Source organism: Danio rerio, chromosome 22, assembly GCF_049306965.1.
Source record: "Danio rerio strain Tuebingen ecotype United States chromosome 22, GRCz12tu, whole genome shotgun sequence".
NCBI classification, from domain to species: Eukaryota; Metazoa; Chordata; class Actinopteri; order Cypriniformes; family Danionidae; genus Danio; species Danio rerio.
The window spans coordinates 31,880,345-31,894,249 of NC_133197.1; the positions used below are offsets into that span (position 1 = coordinate 31,880,345).

The window sequence follows — 13,905 nt, forward strand, 5'->3', positions numbered from 1 at the left end:
TTTTTTTTCTGTCTTTTTATTGGTCTCTTGTATGACAATACAAATTAAATATTGAGAGGTAAACAGTCATGTATTGTCCATTATTAATCAATACAATACGATGTTTATTTATAAAGCACATTTAAAAAACAACTAAGGTTGACCAAGAAGCAGAATATAAAAGAAACATTTTAACAAGTAAAAGCAATAAAACAGTGATCAGAGAGTATTAAAAGCGAGAGAAAATGGATATGTTTTGAAAACAGTCTTAAATGCAGAAATGGAGGGGGAAAGTCTAATGTGAATTGGTAGAGTGTTCCAGAGTTTAGGAACAGCAAACGCTCGATCACCTCGTTTTCATAAGATCTTGATGATCGAGAAGGGGTACAGTATACAAAGCAAGTCAGTAAGGTACTGAGAAGCAAGATTATTGACGGCTTTTCAAGGAATAATAGAAATTTAAAATAAATTCTGCATTTAATTGGTAACCAGTGAAGTGCAGCTAAAATTGAAGTTACCGACTCATACTTGTGAGTGCAAGAGAGTAGTCTAGCAGCCGCATTTTGTACCAGCTGCAGACGAGAGAGAGAAGACAAATACCAAAATAAAGAGCGTTACAGTAATCCAGACAAGTTATGAAGGCATGAATCACCGTTTAAATATTTCTTTGAGATAAAAATGGCTTTATCTGAGGTGGTAAAAGCAGGATTTTACTACAGTACTAATCTGTTTGTCAAATTATAGGTTTTCATCAAACATAACACTGGGATTTCTTGCACACTGGGTAAAATGTGGGGCCAAAGATCATCTAACAGAGAATTGTCTTTGTGCCCAAATACAATTACTTCAGTTTTATTTTCGTCTAAATTTTAAAAATGGCTTGAGAGCCAAAATTTAAGCTCCTCTAAGCAAGCCAGTAGTGGCTGTAAGCCATTTACTGTACATCTTTTTGTTTTAAAGGAAAATACATCTGAATGTCATCTGCATATAGATGGAAGGAAACCTTTTATTTATTGGAAATGGAAGCCAGGGATAGCATAAACCCATCCCCTAACCTTTCATTTATTGACTAAACAAAACAACAATAAATAAACACATAAATACCAAATTAAGAAAATAAAATACAAAAGAACGTGACACCAGAATAGCTGGATATAGACGGGAAAAAATTATAATAATTAAAATAATAATAATAAATAATAAAATAAACATTCTAATAAAATGGTAAATGTTACAGGTTGCCAGCACCAGGTGTAATAAGCAGGCTTTTGATTTAGTCAAGAAAGTAATCCCAAGTCTCATAAAGGTAATCTAGTGAGCCAGAGAGCGAGCATCTCAGCTTTTCAAGTCTGATACAGTCAAAAAGTCCTGTATCCACTTGTCATGTGTAGGGGGAAAGTACGTTTTCGCTTCAAAACTATGGCACGTCTGGCTAAAATTGTGGTAAAGGCAACAACCTTGCTGTCACGGACTGTCAAATCAGGTCCAAGGGATACACCAAAGAGGGCTAACAAAGTGTCAGGTTGTATATTGATTTTGAGGGCTTTATTGAATGTGTTAACAACACCTGACCAAAAGGTGGCCAGCTGTAAAAAAATGTAAAAATGCTACAGTCAAAATCCGTAACCTCGTTAACGGTATGTTTCCTTAATATATACGGCGAATAACCGTAAATTGACTTTCCCAGAATTCCCTGTATGGAACATCACTTTTTATACTTTTTGTTGAAATTACTATGAATCTTTTTAGTTGTTTTCCCATCAGTTATGTACTTTAGAGATTTATGTTACATCTAATGTTGATAAACAATGTTTATTTCATGACTTACCATATTGGGGTTTAGTAGCTGTGTGAATGACACTAAGCACCTTCTATACTTTACTCCACTTTTCTGCTTGTGTGGAAAGTTGATTGTGATGAGCTTTGGTTTCCCTGCTAAAAAATCCAGCTTAAACCAACCTAGGCTGGTTGGCTGGTTTTAGCTTGGCGACCAGGCTGGTATTAGAGGGGTTATGGCCACTTCCACGCTGGTTTTCAGTCATTTCCAGCCTTGTCTTAGCTGGTTAGGCTGGAAAATGACCAGCTTAATTCAGCTAAAACCAGCTTGACCAGCCTGGTTTAAGTTGGATATAGCTGGTTTTGGCTGGGCTCCCAGCCTGGCTAGGCTGGTCAAGCTGGTTTTAACTGGTCATCTCTCAGCCTGACCAGCTAAGTCCAGGCTGGAAATGGCTGGAAACCAGCCTGGAAGTGGCCAAAACCCCTCTTAAACCAGCCTGGTTGACCAGCTAAAACCAGCCAACTACCCTAGGCTGGATTAAGCTGGATTTTTCAGCAGGGTCATCAAGTAACTTCCTCATCACCTCCTGCATATGGATGTGCTAACGTGTCTAACTGTGTAAAAACAGATGTGTAGATGGTGGTCATTTAAAAAACAGACAAATTACATCTATAAATTAATGAATTACAGTAGTTTACCATGAAAATGAAAAATTACTTTTACGGTTTGTACCGTGTTTTTAACGGTAAAGTACTGGCAACCACAGCTGCCGGTGTTTTACCATAAATATTACGTATTTAATTTTAACAGTGTATGCAGATGGTCAGCAGGTGAATATTTGCAACAATGACAAGCAGAGCTCCTATTTGGAAAGAAATTAGACTACTGAGCATTGGTTAAGTGAGCTCTAAATCATGTTTTACACTGCATCAAACCATGTCTTGCACATGATGAAGAGAAATGCACCTGGGCTAAAATTTTATCGCTTACATCCGCTGTCATAACTCCTAGATCTCGCTCCCAAGTATCTTTAAATGCATTAATTGAATTTATTAAATGATAAATAATTAAAATCAAAGGCTTTCAAATCAGGAAATGATCTATATGCGTTTCAGGGGGGGCGGTTAGGGAGATGGGGAAACTGCTTTAGTATAAAATTTCTGATTTAGAAGAAGCAAATTAAGTGATGATTCGGTAAATTATACTTCATAGCTAAAAAGGAGAAGTATGTAGACACGCCCTCTTCATATAGATCACAGATTTTGCAAAGACTATTAGAGGACCAGACACGAAATGCAGGATCTGAACTTGATAGGGGGAAAAAATAATTGTTAAGTATAGGTATATGGATATATCGCTTGCAGGCCGTAGTGTTTTCTCAATTACATCCAAATATTGAGGGTATTTGTCACTACTGATTTTTTTAAACATTACTTATAGCTAAAAGAAGTTGAGAACACACAATAGAATAAAAGGGTTTTTTTGTTGATAAAGATTCAGTATGTACCCAAGGCGGACAGTTTTCAGAATAGCTTTCATTGTTCCAATAAACAAGCTTATGAATGTTGCAGGCCCTTGCAAAACATGTTTGTTGCTGACTTCAGTTTACATCAGGGATGCCCAAACTAGGTCCTGGAGGACGGGTGTCCTGCATATTTTAGTTCCAACCCCAATTAAAAACACCAGAACTAGCTAATCAAGCTCTTTTTGGGTATACAGAAACGTCCAGATAGGTGTGTTGGAGCTAAACTATGCAGGACACCGGCCCTCCAGGACCGAGTTTGGACACCTCACGCTTTACATCATATGTCTCAAACTGGATAGAGGGCCACAGCTCTGCAAAGTTTTGCTCCAACTCTAATCAAACACATCTGATGCAACTAAAGTGTTCAAGACTATCAAGCAGGTGTGAGTTGGAGCTGGTTGGAACTATGCAGAGCTGTGGCTTTCCAGGAATTGAGTTTGAGACTATTGGTTTACACCATTAGATGGTGATAAGAAATTATAAATCAGCAGCAGAGACTTTTATATTGAAAAGTGTTGAAACAAAGTTATTAACCATATCATTTTGTAATGACAACAACCACTTGCAAACTTGCTGTTTCATAGAAGTCGTTTAGAAATGCGGGGATTAAAGTCAAACGCCTGAGTTAAATGAGCCGAACTAAACGTCCACGCTTAAATTGGTTCCATAACTGCAAGTTGAAGATCATTTGATCTAATCTGAGTTCAGTTTATAGAATCTAGATGCTCGTGCACGTTACTGTCGTGAAATCTTGAAGGTCAAGCATAGCATCGATTTTATTGTGTGCTACCATGGCAATGACAAGAACCGAAAGGTCTCTGAAATGAGACAGAGCGAGTGAACTGCATTTGTTTTTAGAGTTCAAACATAATTTAAACATAATAATACATGTGTGGCTATATATTTTAAAATAAAGACCATTATTTAGCCCTATTAACATTACATTAAACATCACATTATTCATTGAAATCGTGCTTGTGCACGTGCGAGAGAGATAGAGAGAAAATAGTTTTAATGCATTACAGACTAACTGTAACATACAAAACATAAGCACATTAAGTTAAAAAATAATGGCAACAAAAAGCCATGCAGATTTTCAATTTGCTCCCGAAACCGCTGGACTTGTGTTTCTCAAGCCCTGTTTATATTAAAGTGAGGCTACTGCTCGGCCCAGATCCATCTCCCGATTATTCCACTCATGAGTTTGATGCTTTAAAACTTGCTCGTTTGTATTAGTCAGTGCTCTCTTAAAAATATTTGCTTTATAACATTCTTGTAATTTGTACATTATGTATACAGTTGAAGTCAGAATTATTAGCCCCCTTTGGTTTTTTTTCTGTTTTAAAAGTTCCTAAATGATGTTTATAACAGCCAGGAAATTTTCACAGTGTCTCTAGTAATATTTTTTCTTCTGGAGAATATTTGCTTTATTTCGGCTAGAATAAAAGCAGTTTTTAATTTTTGAAAAGACATTTCAAGTTCAATATTATTAGCCCATTTAAGCTATACTTTTTCGATAGTCTACAGAAAAAAGCATTGTTATACAATAACTTGCCTGATTACTCTAACTATGCCTATTAACTTAATTAACCTAGTTAAGCCTTTAAATGTCACTTTAAGTTGTATAGAAGTGTCTTGAAATACATCTAGTAAAATATTAGTCACTGTCATCATGGCAAAGATAAAATAAATCACTTATTAAAGATGTGTTATCAAAAATATTAAATGGGGAAAATATTAAATACATTTTTATTTAACAGGAAAAAAAATTCAACAGAAACATAAAAAACAAATAAAAATTTAGTTTAAAGTTTGTAGTTTGTATATGTTTCGTTTGCAATAACTTATAAGAAGTCAATGTGTTATAGTTCTATTCTAAAAGTTGTTTAGTGTGTATTTATATATATATATATATATATTGGTAACACTTTATAATTACTACACACTATAAATCATTTATTAAGCATTAGCAAATAGTGAATTCATTATCTGTTAAGCATTAACTCTATATTAATAAGCGTTAGTAGGCAGTTTATAGCTGCAGCTACAAATGCTCTAATCTTGACTTACAAACATATTTAATGTTTATTTAATATTAAATATTATATTTAATATTTAATATATTTAAACATAAAATATGTTTAATAATTGTACTTTCATACTTTGTTAATGATTTATTTTTTTATTACTAAATTAAGTATCGCATTACTTACAAACCAATTTGTATTTAAGAGTAGTTGAGGGTTTTTAGGATCATTCAGAATGAGTTAGTAAGTGATTAATAAACTATTGAAATCAACATTTATATGTCTTATTATTCAGGCATATATTAATGGTTACTATGTATGTTAATAAATGCTTTATTAACTCAACTTCATCTAGTTTTGTGATCTAATCTAAAGTGAGAACTATTGCTTTATAAATCCTTTATAAATGACAAATAAAGGCTCAGTTAAATTCTAAACAGGAAAAATGACATTATTCATTTCTCTTTATTTAAAGATACACAAATGAAACTGTACTTCAAATAAAAAATAAATCTTTGCAACCTTATCTAAAATAAAATGACTGTAGATTTAAACATTGCATCTTATTATATTGTTAAATTATTATATTTTTGTTGTTGTTTTATCCAGTTTTATGTCAAATTTTGACACTCCTGTTATTTGGCAATGTTTAAACTTTACAGTAATTTTACTTTTTAGAAAATATTGCAAAGATTATTATTAATTTGATTCAGAGCCTTTAATAGCCATTTATAAGGGATTTATAAAGCCTAAATGGTCCTCACTTTAGATTGTCACAAAAAAAGGTTGAGTTAATAAAGCCTTTATTAACTATTAGTTAACTATTAGTATATGCCTGAAAAATAAGATATAAACGTTGATTTCAATAGTTTATTCATCAACTCATTCTGAATGATCCTAAAAACCCCCAACTACTCTTAAATAAAACTGGTTTGTAAATAATGCAACACTTAATTTAGTAATAAAAAATAAATAATTAACAAAGTATAAAAATACAATTAATAAACACATTATATACAAGCTTATAAGTCAAGAATACAGCATTTGTAGCTGCAATTATTAACTGCTTACTAACGTTTATTAAGTTAATGCTTAACAGATAATGAATTTACTAGATGCTAATGCTTAGTAAATGATTCATAGTGTGTAGTTGTTATAAAGTGTTACCCTTGATTAAGCATGAACTTAAGACTTAGCCTGAGAGTTAACCTGCCCCTGACCAGTCTAGTTTTCCAGCATAAGCTGCCAGTGTAACTGAGTTTGAACTATGATAAACTTGATTAATGAAACCGAATTCCCCATTGATAAACCTGACTTACCAAAATAAACCTGGCTTTTTCTCTAAGCTTGGTTTATGGAACAGGCCCAGGAGCTAATCATCTGAACTCACCAGAACCATTTGATATTTATTTAGAATAATGTTTCATTGACTTAAGAAAGGAATGATCCATCACAGTAATCATGTCTAAGGGCTTTCTTTTAGACATGATTAGGGGTGTTGATTAGGCGTGTTTATAATTTCATTAATCACTTCTGGGTCAAGTTGAGGGGAAAACAGTTTATGCCCACTGATCCCTACATTAGAAAAGACTGGATGAACTTCCAGACCACTCACTCACTCACTCACTCACTTTCTTTAGGTTTGGTCCTTGATTTAAGAGGTTGCCACAGCACTGTCAATTACTCAGGCATACAGTATGTTTTATATCCAGCGGCTGTCCTTTCAGGTGCAACCCAGTGCTAGGAAACACCAATACACACTCTCTGCACACACACTCATACACTGCAGTGAAAAATTTAGCTTTAGACTTTTTGTTTGTTTGTTTGTTTGGATCGTGAAATGGCAGGAATTCCAGCATGCGCATCTAAAAAGTTGTGATTTTATTTTAACAGATGATAACAATAATGGGTGCGATGGTACTGTACTACTAATGGACAAACAGGTGGAAAGTCCACATAGTAAAACATCTAATATGTTGTTAAGGTCATTTTTAAAATTCCTTCAGCTAAAGTCTGCCATCAAAATGGTTCAGTATTATTACCTCCAGAACTGTGCAGAGAGTTTGTGCACCCAAAGAGCAGTTTAGCCACCGTGCTTTTTGGGTGTTTTGACGTGCAGTACATTTTTATAAAAGAAAAATGCCCACTTTGGCTTCTCCTACTGCAGCAAATCCCATATTCCTTTTTGATATTTGGTGCCAGTTTATTAGAAAGAGACAAATTCTCTTAGACGTTGGATGGAAACGGTGCTTTATTTTCAAATGTTTTATGCAATATTCCAGTTTTGCATATCTAATAAGTCTAATTTGCATCTTTGGATGGAAACATAATGCACTGTCTACCCAAATGGTTTCTTGATGAGATAAGCTTAAATCAGGGAAAAATAAATTATAAGAAGGGCATTTTCAATTTTTTGGGGACTTACTCTTAAGTCACCCTTTCTGTCTTTTTAGAATTCTGCGGTAAAAATACACTTCATATTCTCATTTTTCGCTATAAACATACATAAACGTGCGTGACGAGCTTCCCAGATCAGCTGTGATTTCCTGCCATATAGTGAGCGCCTCTGTCCTGCTGCAGATCTGCATGGCTTGTGGATCAGCTGAAGCTGTTGCGGGCGACATGTGCGGTCAATCCCTGCGTTAATGTCATCAGCGCGCTTCACAGCGACAACACAAGACTGAACTACAGCTTTTTCCTCTTTGGTGTGAACGTTCGTGTGTACTGAATGAAAGTACTACATAGGACGCAACTTTCCAAACGTGTTACAGGTAAGCGTTTTTAATCCTCGAATGCTTTGTCTATGCAAATGTTATATTGCAAAATGCTGTCCCTGACTGCTTAAAGCAAATTCTTCCATCTCCTCACTGAACGCGCTCATGCAGTTTAATGGATGCCTCATTTGTAGTTCAGAGATGATCCCAGATAGCAAATTACATCTGGCCCAGATATGGCCCACATCCCCCATTTTCTTCTGGCCCACATACCGCGCGGAATGACGGCGATGACTCAACCTGATTGTGGCTGACATAAGGATCCAAAAGTCAGCCACAACTGAACCAGATCTGGGCCATATCTCAGAAAAAGCATGGTCCATATCTGGGCCAGATGTGGCCCATACATTTTCTCAGATCTGGCCCAGCTGCGGCCCATGCACATTCTCAAATCTGGCCCAGCTGCGGCCCATGCACTTTCTCAGATCTGGCCCACATGCAGCCCATGCAGTTTCTCATATCTGGCCCAGACGCGGCCCATGCAATTTCACAGATCTGGCCCAGATCTGGTTCAGTTGCGGCTGACTTTTGGGTTAGATGTGGCTGACATCTACATTTGGTAGCTATATAAATCACATTAAAAGGAATGCTTAGTTTAAATTGCTTTATTTAAAAAAATGCTTTAAAAGAAGCATATAAATTGATAAATACAAATATATAAATTATATAAATAGATGCATACAAAAAAACAACAACAGATTGATCAATGCAATACAAATAAATATATGAATTAGATAAATAAACGCATACAGAATTATCACAAATTAAATGCAAATAAATATATATAAAAGTTAAAATTAGGTAAGTGGATATACAGAATAAGAAGAACATACAAACACAAATGTATATACAAATTAGATAAATAGATACAGAAAAAAACACAGAAAATATATATATTTTTTTATAAAATGCATATTAATTAAATTAACAAATATTTTATAACCATATAGCCAGAACCAATAATTAAAGAGATAAATAAAGGGCAATCCAAAAACAAGATCAGAGGCGAGGCAGGGGTCAAATAAACAAATGATAATTACAGAAACAAGATAAACAAGTATGAGTAGACAGAACAAACACAGAAATCGCATATTTAACAAAAATATATTACTTAAATAATTACAACTAAATATTTATTAGCATTTACCTAGAACCAAAAAAAAATAAAAAATTTAAATTAAATAAACTGAAAATCCAACAGGGCAGTCCAAGAGTGAGGTCAGGGTCGAGCAAGGTTAAAGCCAAAAAAAAAAACAGTCCAATGCAAAAAAAATCCTGAAAATAGGAGAAGACAACAATTAAAAGGTGCTGTTTGCAGAGTACATACAGGTAAAACTGGATTAAAATTAAGGACTTAAGCACTTTTTTAAGCACCTATTTTTATTTTTAAGACAAAGCAACGTATTGAACACCTGAAATGTATTCTCAGCAATACATAAAAACATTCCATAGGAACTACCTATCAATTTATATATATAAAAAAAAAATAATATTAATATAATATTTCATAGTATTAAACCTATTTTAAATGTGATTGTGAAATTATTGTTTTTTTATGTTTTCGTAGATGGAAAGAGAACTGAAAATTAAATTACATTAAATTAAAGGACTAGAAATACTATTACATTGCTAAAATAAAACAAATTTTAGTAAATAATACTAATACAGAGTAAAAGAACATGGTACTATTTTAATTAGTTACATTTGGAAAAAAAATCGGATTTTCATTACGGACCTTTTTTTAAGTGTAAACTTGTTTGAATGGTTTAATTGTTTAATTACAAGACTACATAAAAAGAAATTTGCACTAACAAAGGAAGTTTATTTTAAGGAAATATATTTTCAAGCTTAGGAAGGTTTTACGTATATGATGAAAAGATGTAAAAATTTAAAATGTAGCCTTTTATTTACACATTTTACACGGTTTTTCTTGTTTGCTCATTCTGTGTCTGCCTTTACAATCTGGCAAATTTGTTGCTTAAATAACTTTTATAGTACTTGGATTTTTTTTTACATAATTATAAACAAATGACTTTACAAAAAAATATATTTTTAAAAATAATAAAACAAATGACTTCATTTCATTTGAGGTATTTGAAATATTTTTTTACATTTTCTACATTTTTTAAAGAGCCTTTTTGTTTATTTTGATAAATGTAATAACAGATTGCTTTGACCTGTAATGCCTGTACAATTTAGTGACGCTTTAAGACAGACTATGTATAAATCATACAAATACCTCATTCAAAAACGTTTCCAGCATACCAACCCCGTGACGTCAGACACAGCAATATTACAAGATGGGGATGCCTTTGTGCTAAAAGCTTTAGTTAAACATGCCCATTTCATCAAAATTGTTACATTAATCAAGTTTGGTTATTATATTTTTATTAAATCGGAAAGCAATTTACGAAATAATGTAAACTTGATTGACTGCATCACTTCTACTACAAGACACTGGGAAGAATTTTTGCTAGGAAGATCTGACACTCACTGACAAGTTTACTCCATCAATTCATAGTCTGAAATCTTGGTAATTAGTGAAAGTACCTTTGAACTGACCGCAGATCTTGATGTGGTCTTTCTTGATCTGGTCTTCTCCACTTTCGATCCTTCCCTGGGTTCATCTTTACAAGGAACCTGCTGAATGGAAAAAAAAATACTTATTGATAAAACCTGGACTATATCATGCTCTAAAATGTTTGAAATAAAAGCAGCGTAACAGGACAAGCTAGTGGTGGAGGTTTGCTAGAAAAATCTGTGAGAGAGGATGTTGTGTGTGAGTCAGACTGAGACAGACTGTTGTATGAATGTGTGTTTTTGAGTGTATGAATGTGAGAATGCAATCACAAGAGTGTGTGTTTTGCTATTTTAAATATTAGGGTCCAACAGAGTAATTTGTTTAGTTAAGTTGTTTAAAATTATTTTCATTGATTAAATACTTGCCCATATATAGATGTAAAGAATAACCAAAAGAAATAATGTATTAAAATGTCATTATATTTTATATTCAATCTGCAAATCAATTGTTGTGAAATTTGAATGACTTCCATTCAGTATATGAATAAAATAAAATTAAAATAGGAATAAAACAATAGAACTCTATAAAAAAATACTTCCTATCAAAATAAAGCAGGTGCTTTTACCTTAAGGAACTTTATTAGTATGGTTCCCTGCTTCCGGTTAGTTCAACTTCAGATACCTCCATAATCTGTACTCTGGTGCTTCATTTGGTTCTTGACTTAAGAGTAACTAGTGTCGCATTCCCGGTCCATCACAATCTGAGCTAGAAGGACAATATGACAAAAGACAAGACAAATATGAATACACATAACATACAGAATAAAACATTTAAAGATATAGTTTACTATTCTGCCACCATGTATTCATCCTCTACTTGTTTCAAAGCAGTTTGAATCTGTTAAACACTAAAGCAGATATTTTGAAGAATGTTAGAATCCTGTAACTATTGATATACATAGTAGGAAAAACTGGGTTTGTGTTCATTCATTTTCTTTTTAGCTTCATCCCTTTATTAATCTGGGGTCACCACAGTGGAATGAACAGCCAACTTATCCAGCATATGTTTTACGCAGCAGATACTATTCCAGCTGCAACACATCACTGGGAAAAACCCATACACTCTCATTTACACACATTCACTAAGGACAATTTAGCTTACCCAATTCACCTGTACCGCATGTCTTGTGGGGGAAACCGGAGCACCCGGAGGAGACCCACGCCAAGACGTGGAGAACATAAAAACTTCACACAGAAATGCCAACTGACCCAGCCGATGCTTGAACCAGAAACATTTTTGCTGGGAGGCAACAGAGCTATCCACTGTACCACCGCACCGTCTGAGTTTATGTTCAAAAGAACAAAAAAAAATATTTTGAAACAAGTGGAGGATAAAAGATGTCATTATTAGATTTTTTAAATAAGCTATGACCTCACACAGTGATAAAATAGCACCAATAAATCTTGTAATATTTTAATAATAAATAAAACATAAAATATATTATTTCAGTTCCCAACAACCAGTCTGACATATACAAGTTACAAAATATGTACAATATTGTACCTGGTGTGCTTGATGATGAAGTCAAACAGTTAGTAATGCACTGATGTGAGAGTTGTCCTTTCCTTCAGCTTGCATCCTTGCATGATTCCTTTCTTTTCTGTAACAAATTAATACAATACAATCAATTTATAAAAATATTATTTTTACTTGCCACAAAACCATTTGTTTGGACTTGATACATATGTACAAGATTAATGGTGCAATTCAGTTTCCAGGCTGTTTTGAAGTAATATAAAACATAAGATATGGATTTTAAGCTTTTTTAACACAATTGATTTTATTTTTTAACAAGGTTTAATATTTCATAACACACTTAGCCTTCTTTTTTAGCTTATTAATTTCCTTCATAAGTCATTTAACACATCATGTTTCATCTGTGGATTTTTTTTCAAACGTTTTGGCTTTAAAACAGTTTTTAATGCAGACCAGTCTCAACAGTGGCCAGCATGAACCACATAACGTTACTCTGCAAACTTTTGCTGAAACATGATAAAACACACATTAACAAGCAAATCAAGATCATTAGGATTAACGTTACCAAAAAGAGAATGTTCGTTCAGTGTTTGAGCTTAAAACCAGTACAAAAGCAGAACTCGGCACCTATTACAACTGTATAAAACGGACAGCATATGATTCATTCATTCAAGCTCCCGTTTCGACGCTGTTCTTCATATAACACGTCTTATTGATCATTTCAATTGTAACTTAAATGAATTTGTTGAAACCCCGAGCACAATCAACTTAACAGATTACTGAATTGACGGCGGCCATCATTCTTAGCCGTTTTTAGCCATATTATCCACATTTAAGTTACAGTTTTATCACTATTCAAAACAGGGGCTTTTCTAACAAATAAAAACATTACCTGACGACAAATATCTCACAAATATGATTTTAAAATAATAACTTACCCGATATAAAGAAGAAGATGAAATGGCGGACTTGACTTCACTTCCTCGTTTGAAAAAAATAACCGTCATTCACGAGGCTCCGCCCACTCCACCGTAATGCAGGGATGAAGCGAAACACATATTCGCCACCAGGGGGCAGTTTATGATTATGTTTTTAAATAAATAAATAAATAAATAAATAAATAAATATATATATATATATATATATATATATAAATAAATAAATATATATATATATATATATATATATATATATATATATATATATATATATATATATATATATATATATATATATATATATAATATTATATATATTAGGGTAAGGGTAATTAGGCAAGTTATTTTATAAAAATGACTTGTTCTGAAACTGTAGAAAAAAATATATAGCTTAAAGGGTTTAATAATTTTGACCTTGAAACACTTTTAAAAAAAAATAAAAAACTGCTTTTATTCTAGTCGAAGACTTTCTCCAGAAGAAAAAATATTATCAGACATACTGTGAACATGTCCTTGCTCTGTTATGTAACATGCTGTAATTCTAGAATATTTACTGTTATTTTTAATATTCAGTAGCTTGTTATATAAAAACTATAACACTTATATTTACAATTAACTAATTGCTAATTAACATGCTTATTAATAGCATATTGTCTATAAAATGTGTTGACGCTGTTACAGGTGCACACACACAGAACCAGGATAGACTTTTGGGCCTTTCTATGTTGAGTTTGCATGTTGTTTCTGTTGGTTTCCAGTTTCTTCCATAGTGCAAAAATTTGCAGTATAAGTGAATTTTGGATAAACTAAATTTGCTGTAGTTTGTGA

The 13,905-nt window shown here is 33.1% G+C and overlaps 1 protein-coding gene and 1 long non-coding RNA gene across 6 annotated transcripts in view; one reads left to right on the top strand and one right to left on the bottom strand.

Annotated features, from left to right (window-relative positions):
* Positions 1-8,006: 8,006 nt before the first annotated feature.
* si:dkey-286j15.1 overlaps positions 8,007-13,905 on the top strand; it is a 38,230-nt gene continuing 32,331 nt past the window's right edge. The window contains exon 1 of one of the 2 annotated variants that reach the window (XM_073936746.1): positions 8,007-8,226. The gene's annotated coding sequence lies outside the window, so the exon portion shown is untranslated. 2 annotated transcript variants of the gene reach the window in all.
* On the bottom strand, positions 8,672-13,141 carry LOC103910979 (uncharacterized). 4 transcript variants are annotated; one of them, XR_011010389.1, is made up of 6 exons: positions 13,078-13,141; positions 12,167-12,263; positions 11,765-11,942; positions 11,229-11,368; positions 10,633-10,725; positions 8,672-9,357 (listed from the first exon to the last, which is right to left on the bottom strand). It is a non-coding gene; the product is annotated as an uncharacterized lncRNA (long non-coding RNA). The 4 variants fall into 4 exon arrangements; XR_012397862.1 differs by lacking the exon at positions 11,765-11,942 and having other exon boundaries at positions 11,285-11,368; XR_661436.4 differs by lacking the exon at positions 11,765-11,942 and having other exon boundaries at positions 10,633-10,722.